This window comes from Squalius cephalus (assembly GCF_949319135.1).
Source record: "Squalius cephalus genome assembly, chromosome: 4".
Taxonomy (NCBI): Eukaryota; Metazoa; Chordata; class Actinopteri; order Cypriniformes; family Leuciscidae; genus Squalius; species Squalius cephalus.
Genome location: NC_137125.1, coordinates 9,981,123 through 10,000,133, shown reverse-complemented (window position 1 = coordinate 10,000,133; position 19,011 = coordinate 9,981,123). Strand labels below are relative to the sequence as shown.

The window sequence follows — 19,011 nt, the reverse complement described above, 5'->3', positions numbered from 1 at the left end:
GTGCCCTTTAACGCATTATAGTCCGTCACGTCTTTTGCGATCTCAAAATTCCGGCCAGTTAACTAATACCTAGAATATCAAAATCGACTGCTGGCGGTAGATCCTTTTCCTATTTAGCACCAAAACTCTGGAACAGTCTTCCTACCATTGTCCGGGAAGCAGACACACTCTGTCAGTTCAAAGCCAGATTAAAGACACATCTCTTTGACCTAGCATTCACATAATACATTATAGACTTCTATAATTTAATGTTAGGCTGCATAGATTAGGTCAGCCGGAACCGGGAACACTTCCCATAAATCCTGATGTACTCGTTACATCATGAGAAGATAAAGTGACACATTCTAAATAACGGTCACCTTGAAAAACTCACGCTGGGGGGTCAGCCAGATTATTTTAAATTTACGTGTGAAAGGGTTAAACATATGAACGGATTAATAAAATTGTAAATTCATTTTTAGATAAATATATATAAAATTTGCATTTACATTTGGGTTATGCAGTGTTTTTAAATTATATTTTACACTGGGGTGCCTTGAGATTTTATGCACTTTTAAGAGGTGCCCTGACTAAAAAAAGTTTGAGAAAGGCTGTTCTAAGTTATTACGTGAGGAAGTTTTTTGTCCAATAATTAGAATCTCTGTTTTTTCAGAATTTAGAAGTAGGAAATTACGAGTCATCCAATTTTTTATATCAGCTATGCATTCTGTTAATTTAGTAAATTGGTAAGTTTCGTTAGGTTTTGAAGAAATATAGAGCTAAGTATCGTCGGCATAACAGTGGAAGCTAATTCCATGTTTCCTATTGATATCTCCTAATGGTAGCATGTACAGAGTGAACATCAGCGGTCCTAGTACTGAGCCTTGTGGTACGCCATACTGAACTTGTGATCGATGAGACATCTCTTCATTTACTGCTACAAACTGATAACGGTCAGATAAGTATGATTTAAACCATGTTAATGCAATTCCACTAATGCCAACATAGTTTTTGAGTCTATTTAAAAGAATGTTGTGGTCAATAGTGTCAAACGCAGCACTAAGATCGAGTAACACTAATTGTGAGATACAACCACGATCGGATGATAAGAGCAAATCATTTGTGACTCTAATGAGAGCAGTCTCGGTACTATGGTATGGTCTAAATCCGGACTGGAAATCCTCGCAGATATCATTTCTTTCTAGAAAGGAACAAAGTTGTGAAGATACTGTCTTTTCTAGTATCTTTGACAGAAAAGGTAGATTCGTTAATATTAGATTAATCAATATTTAGATATTATGTTCACACAACCAGTTACATTTTTATTAACTCACAAATGCAACCAAAATATATAACATGAATGTTTAATTAAACTCTCTGAAAATTGCACACCCTCTCCCAATTGGGACATTTATAACAGAAGAGGTCATTTGCAAGTACTTCGTTCTTGTTCATTTTCATAAATCATGTTTTTTATTATTATTGTGCATCCAAGTAATATCAAGCAAATTGCAGCTGGGTTGTTTTGATTATTAATAATAATAATAATAATAATAATAACTTAAAAATACAGGTAAATTACAAAATTAAAGTTAATTGCTTTAATATGTTAAAAGGTTTTTTTTTTGTTTTTGTTTTTTTGCAGAGCAGATACATTCACATTTCATCTTTCTGAGTCAAACAAAACCAAGTAATTGCTATGATAAATAATACAACACTCAGTTAATCTTCATAACGTTAATCTCCTCAGCTGACATAGACGCCTGAAAACTTTGTTGTTGTGATAACGTACACGCAATACAGAGAGCTTTTCTCTCACCACTAAACGAGCTGCTTAAGTAAGGTTCCGTGAAAATGTTTCAGCTTTTATTTTCTTTTTACACCTTGAAGAAGATATCACGAGTTCATTGAAATGATCCATCCTGGATCACTTTTAGTCAGCTTTGACGAAACTCCTCTTAGCCAGTGCGTCTTTTCAAAGTGACATCTGACCTGAATACCTGAGTCGCTTAAACGGATTTATCTATGGCAAGCCGTTTTAACTATTATTCATTTCCAGGATATGAATCCTTGATATCAACAATTCAGTTTTCACTAGTTAAAATGATAATTCTTGATATCATGAATTAGATTTATACTAGTAACAATGACAATTTTTGATATCAGGAATTACATTTCCACTAGTAACAATGCTAATTCTTGATATCAGCATTTACATTTTCACTAGTTAAAATGATAATTCTTGATATCAACAATTGAATTTCAACTAGTAAAAACTATAATTCTTGATATCAAGAATTGTATTTTAATAATTTTCGACCTATCTCGACACTACCTTTTATTGCAAAAGCATTGGAGAAAACGGTTCTTAATCAACTCCAGTCTTTTCTTAGCTCAAATCAAATTCTTGAAACTTTCCAGTCTGGTTTTAAGCCTCTGCACAGCACCGAGTCTGCTTTATTAAGGGTCTCTAATGATATACTGTTAGCAACTGACGCTGGTGACTCGGTCATCCTAATAATGTTAGACTTAACCTCGGCTTTTGATACAGTTGATCATAAAACTCTTTTATCCCGACTAGAATATTCTGTGGGCATCCAGGGAACTGTCCTCAGTTGGTTTAAATCATATCTAACAAATAGAAGTTTCTCTGTTAAACTTGGTAATTTTTCTTCCTCGCCTGCTCAACTCTCCTGTGGAGTGCCGCAGGGGTCTATTCTCGCACCCATTCTTTTTTCCCTGTATTTACTTCCTCTGGGCTCCATTTTCAGAAAGCATGGTGTATCATTTCACTGCTATGCAGATGATACACAAATTTATTTGCCTCTGAAACGCAACAAAGATACTGCTCTGAAATCCCTTTTTGCATGCCTAGAAGAAGTAAAAATTTCTCAAAATTTCTAATTTCTGAATGAATCCAAAACCGAGGTTATAGTCTTTGGCCCCCATGACAACTTTAATAGCAGTAACATTGATCTGGATCACCTCTCTCCAACTTCATCTTGCATTAAAAACTTAGGTGTTTTCTGGGATCAGAACTTCAAATTCGAAAAACAAATTAATGCGGTGATTAGTTCTTGTTTTTTCCAGTTACGTCTTCTCTCTAAGATCAGATCCTCTCTTTCTGAGAAAACCTTAGAGATTGCTGTCCATGCGCTCATTACATCGCGGTTGGATTATTGCAACTCCCTCTACTATGGCATACCCAAACACTCTATTGCTTGTCTCCAATTAGTACAGAATGCTGCTGCAAAGTTTCTCAAAAGAAAACGCAAATTTGATCATGTTTCACCTATTTTAAAATCACTGCACTGGCTACCTGTGCATTTTAGAATTTAATTTAAAATTCTTCTCTTTGTTTTTAAATCCGGAAATAATCTGGCACCGAGCTATTTGTCCAAGCTTCTCTGTCCACATAATCCCACACGAAACCTGAGGTCTGGTGATCAGAAACTTTTGTCTGTCCCCAGATCACGGTTAAAGAATAGAGGAGACAGAGCCTTTGCAATTGCTGGCCCTAGGCTGTGGAACAGCCTTCCATTTTACATCAGAGCGGCTCAATCTCTTACTGTTTTTAAATCCTCTCTTAAAACCTACTTTTTTTTCTTTACCTTTTAATACATTGTGAGCTTTTGTCATGAATGTGTGGTTATGTTTTGTATCTTGTGTATTGTTCAGCACTTTGGTCAGCCCTGTTTGCTGTTTTTAAATGTGCTATATAAATAAATACAAACTTGAAACTTGAAACTTAACTAGTGAAATGTCACCATGGGATGCCATTCAAAATCAATTGTTGATATCAAGAATTGATTTCTTACTAGTTAAAATACCAGTTTCACATATCAGAAATACAATTCTTAAAACCTTTATTCTTGATATCAACAATTGAATTGCTACTAGTTGAAATGTCTATTCTACACATTTTCAGATATCAAAAATTAACATTTTTACTAGTAGCAATTTAATTGTTGATATCAAGAATAGACATGTTAATGAAAAATTCATTGTTCTTGTGTTTATTCATTTAAACTTGTTGATTTCATTTAACTATGTGTAGTAACATCTGACCATGTGCTTCTGTGAGGGTTTTCTAACAGCTGAAGAAGGGACAGGAAGACAGGGTAATAAAATACTTACACCTGGGCACGAGAAAGGATCCGGCCAGGAGAATACAGGGGTCGTTTAAACAATAAACATGGGGTCCCATGCCCTCCCCTTAGGGGAAGCAGGAGACAATCTAGCAGGAGGCAATTTAGGTCATAAATGAAGGCCTTTTGGCTTCTCAGGGACAAAGAACAGTGTGAGCTGCTCAGGGGGGGTAGAAAACCAGTCCAGGCCAGTTGAAGATAGGGGGTATCTTTTGGAAAGTTACAGAAAACAAAGTAGGTGTGGTCAAGATGTTAGAAACCTGTATAAAATGTATCAGTTTTATTATGTTGGTGGGATTGTCTGTTTTTCATGGCTGGGTGGCTGCGGTCTGTGAAAAGAATCCTCAGAGAATAAAGCCTTTTCGCTTTATTACAATTTTGCCTCTTGAATGTTTCTTACACCTGTTGATGCTGTTTTTCAGTAAGGTTAAAAAATTGCTATTACAGCTGGTGTCAGAAGTTTGGGATCCTGTGCGGACGCTTCTTCTCCTGGTCCTGAGAACGGATTTGACGGGAAAGTGCACGACCTCGGCAGCACCAGGCGGCCGTCTCATACCTCGACGGTTTGAGATAGAAACTCAACAGATTACGGGAGAGAGAGCCAATACCGCATTCAGGGCCAGTGGAGGAAGCTCCCACCAGGACCATAAAGAATCAGCGGTGATTGCGGGAGAAACAGAAAAAAAGCATCTCTGGGTAAGACACGGCAAATTGTTTTATTGAAGTTGAGTGTAATTTGATAATTGTGAGTGAACATGAACCATGTTGGCTGAGTGTCTGCCTTTGGTACGAGCGAGAGGTGATTCGGGTAATCACAATTTTTTGGGGAAGAAATTGATCTGACGAATTCGGATCGGTTTCTACCACACTTAGCTCGTTGGTGGATGGAAGGGCCACAGGTGATTCGGATAATCACAGCTACTGATTAATTAGTTTTACTCAAAAGCGCTAGTAACCCGAGAATTAATCAATTTAGGTGGACGGAAGAGCCACATCAAATCAATTAAGTGGACGGAAGAGCCACATCAAATCAGAATTAATCAAGCGCTAGAAAGTGCTTATGGGAAGATTTTGAGTAAAACGTAATTACAAACTGAAACCCGACCGATCTTGGGGTAAGGGAAAGATCGGGTCTGTCGAAGACGTTTGACAGACATTATAAGACACGTGTCGAATTGTGAAAACCAGAAGGGGGGACTCAGCCAAAATGGGATCATCAAACAGTAAAACAGATATTTTTTACACACCTATTTTGTGTCAAATGAAAAATTACGGCCAGAAATGCATGCAAGAAATTGAGAAATGGATCATTGTTTAACAAAAAGGTTGTTGTAGTCGTGTTCAGCATGTGTGTAAAACTGTGAACAGACAGTAGTTTGTTGAACTGAAGAAGATAGGGAAAGATAGAATGTTTTTCCTGATGGAAATTATAAACAGAGAATTGTTGGATTGCAGATAAAAGAGAACAGATGCAGAAGGAACTAGCATGTAGGGCAAGATAGAGTTCATGGAACAATTTATGAACGCCTGTTAAGTCAAATTAAGTTAAAAATGGTATGAAAAGTGAGTTTTTTAGATAAAAATAAGGCATTGAGTATGATTAACAGGGATTAACATGATATAAAGATGAACAAAAGTTTTATTAAGCAGAATGGGAAACAATTTTATTTTACTGGTAAAATAGTGATGTCTAGAGAATTTCATAACAAGAGTTGAAGGAGCAAGCAGCTATAATGGCTGCCTGTGCGATTTAGGGATTGAGAGATGAGTAATATGATATTTTGTTTTTTGTGAAACAGCAGAGATAAGTGGGACTGAGAAAATATTGATAACATTAAGTTGAATCTGCAGCCTAACCATTTGATAGAGGAATACTGTTTCAACACAGTTTTAATGAAATTGATGGCATATAGTACAAATGTTTATACTTTATGAAGAGTCCTGAAACAAACAGTAGGACAGAAGAGAGCAAACGCTGTAAGCAGCTGAAGCTTTGACTTCAAAGAAATGTGAAGTTAAAAAAGAAAATGTTTAGTGAAAACCCCTTAGAATATGTTGAGTGATTTTCTTTGCAACTTATGAAAATTAATGTGCTGCCAATAATAATGATAAAGATTATGATTTGGCTATGGTGATTGAATCCACACTGGTGGACTGTAAAAGAATACAGAGAACTGCTTATCAGTGGCTCTGTTTACATTGCTGATGGGGACACACTGCTTCAAGGGTCTGCAGTAAGTTGGAGCTGTTTGCAAGCTCAATGATCAAACTATAGGTAAAGAGAGTGTTTTAATTGTGGTCAGCAGGGCCATTTAGCCCGTAATTGTAAATGGACACTCAGAAAAGAAAGTGATAACGTGAAAGTGACGTGTATTAATGTGGGTTTTTGAAAGTAGAACAGTATTTAAATGACGATATTAAAGTTTCCGTCTGAGAAAGAACTAAGAATGTGAACGCAGTGCTAAAAGAAAGTGAAAAGAACGTGCAAGGGAGAAAAGAAAGTTAAAGGAAAGTTAATAGATGGAAGTCGTAAGAAGATTGAAGATTAAAAGAAGGTTGAAAGATTTAAGTCTTAAGGGAATCGTTTTGAAGGAAAGAGCTAGTGAATTGATGAATGCAGATTGATGTAAAATTACAGATAATGACAAGTTGCAAAATATTTTAAAAGTACCGTTAACTAAAAGGATGACTGTTTTTAATGGAATACTTTAAAAGGGTTTAGATGATATAGAGAGACTAATCTGACAGATTATTTACAATGATAAATGCAAAAAATGTATCAAAAGCGGAGAGTGCTAGCAGCCTCAAAAGTTAGTGTGAATCCTAATTGCAGATTGATAAACTCCTAGAAAAAAACATTGAAGTAATTGAGAACTTGACAACTAAAATTGAGATGAAATGCGAAACGTTATTAAGAACTAGAATAATTATTATTCTTTCTTTAAGATAAAATAAGCAGAAGCAGTATTACTGGATTAAGAGTTGCTAAATGTAAAATGTGTGTCTGATTAAACAAACAGTTTGTTAGTGATTTGAACGTGGAGGAATAGTATTGACCATGAAAGAACTAGGAGCTGATGTTTTGCTTTCAAAAGATAGGCTTGTGATTGGCTGAAATGGTTTGCTTATCTGAATCTGGTGTGTGCTGTGGCTAAGACGTCCAGTGCGACAGAGACACGATCTGAGAGGAAATTTGTAATGTGATGTCTAAATTCCCTGATGTGGGCAAAAGACAAATGTAAAATATGGTTGTTTGAAAATACATGTAAATTCTGGCAAAGATGCCTTACGCTGGGCTAGAGTTAAAATATGGTAGAGAAAGTTTGATTTTAGAAGTTAATGAGAGTGCAGTGTACCAGTCCTGAATGCCTCAGAGTCTCTCTCATTCAATGTCAGCTGGAAGCTGTTGTCTGAGCCTGTGCAAGGCACATTGTTTTAGTTGAAAACCATAGACATGGATGTTAAAAAAAATCATGCTACAACGCAGTTCAGATTTCATACATTTAAAGGGAAATTTGTAAATGTTTTAAAAGTAAAACTGAATGACTTTAAAGAAGTCTTAAACGATAGAAGTGACGTTTTTGACTAGTTTAATTCAGGGCCAGTAACTTTGTCTCATTTTTAGTCTCCACCATGCAGGGCCGATGGCTCCGGCCACAGATGTAACAGTACACTGAATGGACGTTGTGATAACTAAATTCACTGAGTGTAAGCTCAGTATTGCGATTTTGCTGATTTGAAGATGTTTAAAATATTTAAGTGATTAAATACTGTTGTTATTAACCTGTCTCCCTGTGTTAACACTATTAGGCAGTCCAGAGTGCTCTGGTGACTCTTGAATGTGCCTTTCCTGAGCTCCAGAACTGATTATGTTGAAGAAAATGGTCAAAGATTCTGTTGTGGGGAAGAGCGTTTACCAGTGTGCACGAAGTGATATCACTCAAAGACGGGTAAGATTCTTTAGGGCCAGAGGTCAACCTAAGACAGAGGGTCACGCCGACACTGGGTATCTGCAGAATGGCGGTGTTTTATGTGAGTTGGGTATGAGAGTGGCGCTGATTGACTGAGTGGCCACCAGCATCAGCAGATCATTGAGAGGCCAGATGGGCTGTGAGGAGTTACGGCATGTCTGACCCAGAAAATGTGAGTTCCTCTATATACCACTTGCAAGAAACCGCATTCATTGTATGGCTTGTTTTTCATTATGACAAGTGTTTGCAACCATGCCAGGGGACAACACCCTGATGAAGATTATAGATAAAGAGCTGATGGGAATGGGCTTTCAAGAGCCAGCTGAGACCGCGAGGTGATTGTCATTATTTGTTGTGGTTGGTTGCCTTATGGGCAAGGGAAAATATTATAGAAGTTGATATTGAAATAATATGTCTTTAAGATATGTAAGATATGTTTTGTAAGTTTTAAATCCTGAAGGTCATTAGACGTGGTGGTGGCAAAAGGTGAAGACAGCTTTTGTAGATTCAAGAAAAGTCTGGATAAAGGTTGATGGTCAAAGGTTATTGAAATGAATTTATTATTAGATTTTGTCTAAATTACAGTCTTAGGAGGCTGTTGAAAAGATCATTTGTTTATAGTGAGAGAGACTGCTTGAGTGAAGGAACGGATGGTATTCTGTCAGTCTTTCTGTTATCGGCATGCTAAAGCAAGTTGAAGCAAAATAATGATAATGAGTCAAAACAACCCAGCTGACTTTTCTAAGAGAAAATGAATAATGAACAAACGGGCTTTGAAACTGGTAAAGAGACCATGTAAAATTAGGTAAAAGCTACAGGAGAATGAGAAGTTTAAAATCTTATTTAAAATTTAGAGTTAAAATCAAAGATATGAATATGAGAATATGAGTGTTGATTCATGTTTGGTATGTGTTGGTTTAGGGAAGCTATTCTTTCCCCATAGTGTGTATATTGTGTCATTAACCTCTGGAATGAGTTTTATCATTACAGATGAGTTAAGGCAAATGACAAATTTGAAAGAAATTTGGTCATCAAGCTCTGTAGATTATTGTGAACAAAGGGAGGAGAATGTTGTTTGACTGATACTGACCAAGTCTGTACACGACGACCTGACCTGATAGAAACAATTGATGACTTTGACATTGGAAAATGTTTGTAGATGACTGACTTAAGAGACCAAATAACAGGCCTGAAAAGCAGTGAGACTCAGGACCGGTGCCCTTCAAATTATTAGATAAGAAGATGAGATTGTGGCTTACGTAATGTTTTGTTTCAGAGGCAGAGAAAGATGTCTGGGGGAAATTTGGCTGAAGGACAACATTTGGGTTAGTGTTGAAAACTTTGTTTACCCAAACACCATTGTGTATCATGCATCAAAAGGGGGATGGTAACAATTACCATACCAAGGGGTTCAAATTAGCTGAAAGCCATCGTACAGGTGGGACAATAAATGTTGGGAGAACACTGCGTATAACTGGGTAAAAGCCCTGTAAGAAGTCATTTTTCTCCGTAACAAAATTGCTGTCTGTAAGTGTGCAGATTCGGCAGCGAAGGACGCGGCAGCACATAAGACAAAAGAAACTATGTGTACTTTACTATCTGACAATAACCTCGACGTTGGTTTTCTTTACAGAGGATGTAGACTTTTGATACAGGGCAGACTGTGCCCAGTAAACTGGGTTATTATTGTGGCAGAGAGGTGCCACACCTTGCGCAGCGCATAACTTAAAACTTTCCTTTTGCAGGATGTCAGGATGGATTGTGTCGAACAGAACTGATTCTGTTCCAAATGTATAAATATTGTTTTGTTAACATGAGCAAAGTGGGTTGAGTGTTTTTTTTTTCCTTTCAGGTTTTTCAGTGCCATTCAGTGAGCAAAATGATCTGGTGACAATATGTTTCAGGCTGTTGATTCAACAGGTCACACCAAAAGGGACGACCAGCCAGACAAGCGGTCAATAACAAAATAGCTAGGGTCTGCATTCACAGGTGACAGCGGGCAGGAAATGGTTAATTCCAGTAGAGGTGCGGTCGGGATAAGGAAAAATCTTGTAACGATCAGAAAACTGTTGGAGAGGGTGACACCTGGGTCCACGCCTCTGACCTTAGACTACACCAACCAACCTCAGCAACCCCACGCGCCGACGCGAAGGACAGTGAGGGGTCAAGGACGTGCTAGTAACGTACCCTCCCTTGCCAGCGATGGAAAATCCTCTCTACGGCACGCAAAGTGTCATATTGGTGAAGACGGAACGTCCATGGGGCGAACGAGATGGTCAACACACCTGGAGGAGGATGTGGACCAATTAATGGTTTAAGTTTAGCAGAATAATTTGTTTTGTGATGATGTTGATGATTTTATTTGATTAAATCAAACTAGGGCTTAGTATTGATATAGATCTAATGATTTGATTGGTGCAAATGTTTTCAGGAAAAGTATCAAATCTATTCAATGATGTGAAGTATGGTCATAAACAAATTAAGACAGTCGGTCTGCAATGGAAAAGTAAGAGTTAAATTTTTTTTTTTAACAACCAAATTGGGTAGAATGGATAAAATCATAAAACTCTTCTGGTTAGATTTGATTAAATAGGGTATTAAATAGAGCTTACTAAGTAAAACCATTGCCCGATTGAATTAAAAGTTAACAAAATATGGTTAGGAAATATGTAGATGGGCGTGGATTAATGGAAAGGGCTGAATGTAGGCTATAGGAGTTATGATTGTAGGTGTTATTCTGATCATTTTGTTATTCATGGGTGAATACGAGTTGGCGAAAATGACAGCCAGAGGCAGACGGTGGAAGTAGCGGAAGCTACAGTAATGTGGTAAATTGGGGGGTGTTTTTTCACTTTCGGATTTTCTTACTTTCTAAATTCTTTCTTTCTAAGGACGATGATAATGTATAAAGAGGGTTAAAAACAGTAGCCATCCGTGTTACGAGGTGGCATACAAGGACAGGGTTTGAATTGAGGGATATTTTTGTATCTACTTTTTCCTTTTTCTTTGTGTAATAGGTTGCTGAAATTGATATGTGTTGAACTGATGTGTTGTTTTCCTACTAAATATAACTACACTATTTCTTGTTTATATTGAGGTGACCGAGGGTCCGAACTATAGTTTTGGGGGTGCAATAACAGTGCTTGTTCACCTAGCCCGGCCTTATATAAACCTTTACTTGCTTGCTACAAAATTAAGGGCCTATCCTTACAAAAACAGCCTAAGCTTATTTCATTTTTAATCCTTTCTTTTCCTACAAGTTTAAAGAAGAGTGATCAGGTATACGAAAATCAAATATGAAGGGTATGACTGTGATGTAAAGACTTGAAGTAATTATATTCTTGGGGATTCAATAGTAAAATGGGTTTGATTAATTTTAGAAAATAGAAATGAATTTTTATTATTTTGTTGGTTATCAGAGAATGATAAACAGGGGGGAGATGTTAATGAAAAATTCATTGTTCTTGTGTTTATTCATTTAAACTTGTTGATTTCATTTAACTATGTGTAGTAACATCTGACCATGTGCTTCTGTGAGGGTTTTCTAACAGCTGAAGAAGGGACAGGAAGACAGGGTAATAAAATACTTACACCTGGGCACGAGAAAGGATCCGGCCAGGAGAATACAGGGGTCGTTTAAACAATAAACATGGGGTCCCATGCCCTCCCCTTAGGGGAAGCAGGAGACAATCTAGCAGGAGGCAATTTAGGTCATAAATGAAGGCCTTTTGGCTTCTCAGGGACAAAGAACAGTGTGAGCTGCTCAGGGGGGTAGAAAACCAGTCCAGGCCAGTTGAAGATAGGGGGTATCTTTTGGAAAGTTACAGAAAACAAAGTAGGTGTGGTCAAGATGTTAGAAACCTGTATAAAATGTCTCAGTTTTATTATGTTTGTGGGATTGTCTGTTTTTCATGGCTGGGTGGCTGAGGTCTGTGAAAAGAATCCTCAGAGAATAAAGCCTTTTCTCTTTATTACAATTTTGCCTCTTGAATGTTTCTTACACCTGTTGATGCTGTTTTTCAGTAAGGTTAAAAAATTGCTATTACAGACATTTTTACTAGTAACCACGTAACTCTTGATATCAGGAATTTACATTTTTACTAGTAACAATGTAATTCTTGATATCAAAAATTATACTTCTACTAGTAAGAAATACAAAGCTGATATGTGTATTCAGAATTTTAACTAGTAAGAAATCAATTTTTGGTAACACTTTACAGTAAGGGTACATGAATTATCATGAATTCATGTATAAATTCATGCATGAAATATGCATTCATTCATGCATTAATATCTAATGAATCTTCAGGAACTAACACGAGTTCAATGTTTTTCATTCATGACTTCATGGATTAACAACACCTTAATTAAAACATTAATTAAGAATAGTCCATTTGTGTCCACAGTACATTGTTTGCAAAGGCTTGAACTTTCATGTTCATATTCATGTCATTTCACAGTTATGCCACATTGTTCATCAGTGTTTCAAAGGCCCGAGTCACCACTTTAGTTGAGGGGCCACACACATGATGAAGTCATTGATAGATAATGCTCAGTTAATAATGACTACTGTATTTGAATGCCAACAGAATTCGTATGTTATGTGCTGTGATTGGCCAATTTTGGGGTCTGTCCATTTACCTGCAGGCTATGAAGAAGACATGAGCATGCTGGATAACTCAGATCATAATGAAAACACATTGTTCATCAGTGTTTCAAAGGACCGAGTCACCACTTTAGTTGAGGGGCCACACACATGATGAAGTCATTGATAGATAATGCTTAGTTAATGATGACTACTATATTTGAATGCCAACATAATTCGTATGTTATGTGCTGTGATTGGGCAATTTTGGGGTCTGACCACTTACCTGCAGGCTATTTCAGAAAAACAGTTCTCACATTAATTGATATACTGTTCTAGCCTGTATGCATTTATTAGGCAATGTGGATTTTTGTACATTCCTTTAATAATTCGAAGAGTAGTCTTGTGAGCATGAATTAATGCTTTTTTATTTACCATATTTATGTACCATAACCATAGCTTTATCCACAATGGGTGGTAAAGACCAATTTTTTTTGTGAACAAAGAAAACATCATGATCATGCGTAATAAATCATAAATTATGATGATGTACTCATCTTAGTTAATGTTTTAATTAAGGTGTTGTTCATCCATGAAGTCATGAATGAAAAACATTGAACTCGTGTTAGTTCCTGAAGATTCATGAGATATTAATGCATGAATTAATGCATATTTCATGCATGAATTTATACATGAATTCATGATAATTCATGTACCCTTACCGTAAAGTGTTACCCAATTTTTGATATCTGTAATAGTTTTGTTGCCCTTTTAACATTTAAAACACATGTAGGATATGAATTGTTGATATCAACAATTAAATTCTTGATATCAGAAATTCTGATTGTTGATATCAGGAATTCAATTGTTGATTTCAAAAATGACGTCATCACTCGCAGAAATACATTTTTGATATCACAAAAGAAATTACAACTAGTGAGAAACATACTTCTTGATACCTGTAATTTAATTGTTACATGTTAAAATTTAATTTTCACTAGTAAAAATTGTCATTGCAGATATCAAGAATTCGTTTTTGGATATGTGCATAGTAATGACGACTGCTTATAAATATTCAAATAAGAGCGTGACGTTTTTGCGTGATATTTTACGTGCTCAAGAACTGCGATGAACTGTGAACAAACTGGCAATGGCAGAGGAGATTTTGAGGCAAATTGGAAGGCAATGTTATGCCATTGAAAGGACGTACCACTATGGCATTTGTGGTCAACGACATCTACGTGCCATAGAGGCATGTCTCAGAAATTTATCAAGAGTTGCCGGTCTGTTAAGAACAGAGACTGCGGACGAACTTAAAGACTCGCTCATCGACTTAAGAAGGATTTTCGTACACATGATCAGAGTTTCTAGTGTGTGCGTATGAATCACAGCTCAGGTGTGTGAAGTGGCGTACGGCACTTTCAGGGCTGGTTTTATGTGTACGTATCGCTTATAAATGAGGCCCTGATTGTGATGTTGCAATGTCAGATACACATACATTTGTTGTCAATGTTTTTACTGTTATCATTGATAAACGTGTCGCTGAGGTAAGAAAGAGATGCGAGTCTTACAAAGGACTGGACGACATGTTTGGATCTTTACACCAGATCACTGAACTCTCACCACAACACATTCGCTCATCTCACATACAGTTGTGACTTACAAGAAGATTTCCTTGATCAATTAGAACATTTTTAGGAATACATTAAGAATACGGATGTTAAATCAGTCTTTATTCCCACCGTATTCCCAAATGTGGACATTCCCAGTCACTAATGCATCGGGGGAACGTTCTCTTCAAGTCGGCATTGGTAAAAAATACAAAACAAAGACTTAGTCATCGGACACACACGTCAATCCAAAGAGTTGAACTTTTCTGACGTCATACAGGATTTTTCTTCCCGGAAAAGCTGAAGGAAACCTTTGTAAGGAAGTCCTAGTCCCCATGATCACATTTTTTAGCATTATAAGAAATTTGCTCTTCAGACAGTAACGTTTTATTGTTTATATGAAATTATAAATGAAAGAGTAAAACTGTTTGTATAAAAGTTTAGATACTAAATAGCCTGTGCAAAATATGCCAGACAGACTCAGACTATGTGTGTAGTTCATGCAGTGATATATGTGCATATTTTATATGAACAATGTTTTGACTGAATGAATTAGTGACTCGCTCATAAATACTTCATTGTTTCATTTCCATATGAATCAGCGTTTTTGAACAAATCTCTTGAATGAATGATTCAATGAATGAGGAATGATTCACTTGTCGCCACCTGGTGGCGTAACGATGTAACTGATACAATCCTTAATTGAAGCGCTATCCATGTTACTCTCAAAAGGTGATTTACTCCATTATGATCGTTTCCATAGACATGAGTGTTTATTATTTTATTATCATTAGTATTCATCAGTCCTTGAAGAGCTGAAGCCCAGGGGCCCTTATAGTGTTAATGTGGCCCCGACTGTGTGTTTCAACAGCCTCACTAACTATTGCTATTTCTGTGTTGCAAACATCACATAATAACTACAGAATCTGGATAAAGTTAATAATCTGGATATGAACACTGATGTTGCAATACAGCGATTCAAATGAGTAAATGACATTTGAAACTAATGTTACTTGCGCTTCAAGTAAAGACTGTAGCCTATCTATTACAATGTTCAGCCAGTAGATGGCGACCAGTGACTGTTAACATGCGTTTGATGAGATTCACTCAGACACTGGACAAATCAAGTTCTCATTCATTCATTTCAAACGATTTCTTTCTTTTCTTTTTTTTTTTTTAGCTGAATTAAAAGGGTTATGCAAATTGTGCGTTATTTTGAATTTAAGTTGAAAGAATGTGAGGAATGCCCTTAAATTACTATTTATTTATTGATCAAATCTAGTAATTTAAAGTTAAATAAAATAACTAAATAACTAAAAATCCCAAAAACAAACAAAAAAACTATTTTAATAGAAAAAAATCAAAATGAAATAAAATAAGCTTTCTGGACAAAATAAAATGAAGTATAATTTTAGGACTTTTCATCTTGAGGGAAGGATTTGTTACAAAACGCAAGGGAAGGATGAAGTACTTTATGTGTTTAGAAGCTGTTGCACTTCTTACAGTTTAGTGCAAAGTATTGAACACATTGAAGACCGTGAATTAGTCCTTCAGTCTGGAGAGATTTCACTGGATGTACAGGCGAGAAACATTGAAGAAGAGATGCTGGCTCTCGGAGGAGTGAAGCTTCACTGGGGCAAACCAGAGATCAGACACTGAACCTAAACTCTCTCCACAGAACAGGGACCGTGAAAACAAGAGATTCCCTGGTGAAGCAGAAGAAGCTCTGGTGTATTATTCAGAAACTCAGTTCTTTATTAGGGTTTCTGCACACTTTTTAAAGTCAAATTTAAGGCTTTTTTAAGACCCGAAGAAATCAAAATGAATACCATGCATTAGGGGTGTGCAGTATTGACAAACATATGTCTCGAGAGAAACGATGTTAAGTTGATCGCTACTTCCATAGTAAATCACTACTTACCGCTTGCTGGAATATAGTTGAAATTGCCCCCTTCGTCAGTGTGAAACGCTGAGAGAAGCCTGCTTGATATTGTCCCAGGTTAGAAAAACAGTCCGTGGTGAAATAGCCAGAGCAAACTAACAACTTCGAATTAAACTTTTGCGGTATCCGATTATAGATAAACATCAACCACGCCTGTTGACATTTCGCCATCAATACGCCTGTGTTCCTGTGGGTGGAGGTTAGTCAGAAAACGGTTTTAGTGACGTCATTAAAGAAGGAAGTAGATGGATGTAGTCCAAACTGGGCGTTCGATGTAGTCGACTTCTGTTTAATAAAATATCTCGCTTGGCATTGAACTTTGAGCTTTATAATTTTACAGATATTATTTATACTCTTACAGCAACATTACACACTAACTAAAGTTTGAAACATGGGATCACACAGAACGGGACCTTTAAGGAACTATCTTTGTCCTAAATTTACTTCTTTCCATATTACCAAATAGTGGTAGCTGAAGTGTTAATCTAGAACTACAGATTTATAATTGTAAAACTTAACTACAGTTTGTATAACTACATTTTTAAGAGAATTAAATGCATACTACCTCGCCATATAACCACCGGTGCGGTTGAAGTGTACGGAGCTCACGGTGACGAACAGTAATCGTTTGCCCTATGTTCTGGGTGGGGATCACAGAAACCACAACCTCTGTGTCTTTTCTTTTCCACCATGAGGTGAGCTGCATGCCATACATTTAAATAAAAAATTATACGTTGTTAAACATAAGGTGAATGTGTTTCAACTTGTCTCTCTTTTTTTAAACAATTACATTCTTTCTTTTTAATGTTCATTCAAATAATAACCTTTAAAAGTTACTATTAAGAACTTGTGATACTAGAAAGCCTTCTTACTTGATGCTGTGGGGTTATTGATGTCTTGGATGGTTTCTGAGGTTTGTTTGAGATATCCCCATGTACTACATCCTTTCCATCCAAAGTTTCTTCATGGTCCCCCAGCAGAGATGAACTAGGCTGTGGTGAAGACTTTTGTTTCCCAATGGCACCGTCAGGCACTGAGGAGTCAACCTATCAACAGTGTGTTTAAAAACAGATCACGTTACTAAGGATCCTCATGTAACAGTGCTTCTGTTTGTCTCTTAATTTCCTATTTTAAATACATTTAAAACAAATATAAAAATAAAATCTTTTACAATATTTCAATTGTTTGTAGAAATTTCAGTTGTAATTAACATTAATAGTTTCTCTAAAAAATGATATACCACATATATTATTAATATTAAGTAAGGATTGTGTAGTGTGTAGTGGAATAACAGAAAATAAAGCGATGGAAAAGGGGTTTTGCTGTTATATATCTATGAGTAGTAAACTATTTCGGATTGACTGTAATTACCTTGGCTGCAGTAAAGCTAAAACTGTTACGTTTAGATTAGAATTATTACTATTATTAATTCTGTAGAAGGCATGGCAGCTTTATATTTTCAGTATACCTTCTTCTTCGATGTCTTGAAATGAAACGGCTTCCGGAGTGGTGTAACATATCTCCCCCTCTTTTTCTGCTGGCGTTCTTTCCATTTTTGTTGGTCCACTCTGTATGTCTGCATAAAGTAAGGTATTGATGAAAGCAGTCATTTATAATTGAAATAACTTTGGAGAACTGTTTTAGATACCAATACATATAATGTGATGACATACAAAATGTAATTTTCTTCATATTTACTTTTACTTAAAAACTGTTACCCATGCCACCTTCAATGAAACCTTAATTAAAGTATTCAAACCTTTCTTCTGAAAACTCTTTGGGAATCTTCATACTCCTTCAGGAGTGCGGTGTGACTAGTCTGATAGCGGGCCACAAAGTCATCAAGCCTAGTCAGGCGGCCAGAGGGAAATCGAATGTGTTTTAAATCCCACTGGCTCTTTTCCATTATGCCCTGTGTTTTGTTGTCCACTGTTATGTTCTGAGAAGGGTATAAAAAAAACAGGTGAATTCGTAAAATAATTTACCTGTTAAACACATTAAGCACTGAGTAATAAGGTCATGTAATGTAAAATATATTAAAATTACTTAAAATTACTTGTCTTGGAAGCTTTCTGAGGGTATTGTGTTTCCTAGAGCACTGCTCATATTGTGGTCCCGTCCCATGTCGTCCAAGGTCACCTTTAGTAAAGCCATGTGTTTAATTTTCAGAAAACAAAGCAAGATTTTTATATCCAAAAGGGATATACTGATTAATGATGGCAAACCTATCATTATCTCAGTCCACAATCCAGCATATGGTAGAAGGTATTTGTTGAGGTGCTCGATAAGGCCTCTGCAGAAGTAAACGTTGTGCTCTCCATACCTGTCCAGTGGAGCATTGGAAATAACTTACTTGCAACGTGTTGCAAATCTGTTGACTCCATCAATGTCCTAAATGTAATGTAACAATGTGTTATTATTACAGGTGTGTTTGAAAATGAAAAAATGACTGACAAAACTTTAACAAGTTTCAGCTTTGACCTTTTTGATAATGCCTGGGCAGGAATACACCTCAGTAATACACAAGTCCTGCAGGACATGTATGTAACAACAATGACTTATGTTAGGTCTCCTCTCCACCAGTAATGCTGTCTCCTCTCCACCAGTAAGCTGGTGTGTGGTGGGCGTTCTGGCGCAATATGGCTGCCGTCGCATCATCCAGGTGGATGCTGCACATTGGTGGTGGTTGAGGAGATTCCCCCTTCTATGTAAAGCGCTTTGAGTATCTAGAAAAGCGCTATATAAATGTAATGAATTATTATTATTATTATTAGGG

At 36.6% G+C, this 19,011-nt stretch overlaps 1 long non-coding RNA gene across 1 annotated transcript; it reads right to left on the bottom strand.

Moving 5' to 3' along the window:
• Nucleotides 1-16,808: 16,808 nt before the first annotated feature.
• LOC307157302 lies at nt 16,809-18,066 on the bottom strand. The gene is made up of 4 exons (XR_013820922.1): nt 17,995-18,066; nt 17,704-17,801; nt 17,108-17,281; nt 16,809-16,935 (listed from the first exon to the last, which is right to left on the bottom strand). It is a non-coding gene; the product is annotated as an uncharacterized lncRNA (long non-coding RNA).
• Between the last annotated feature and the right edge of the window lie 945 nt (nt 18,067-19,011).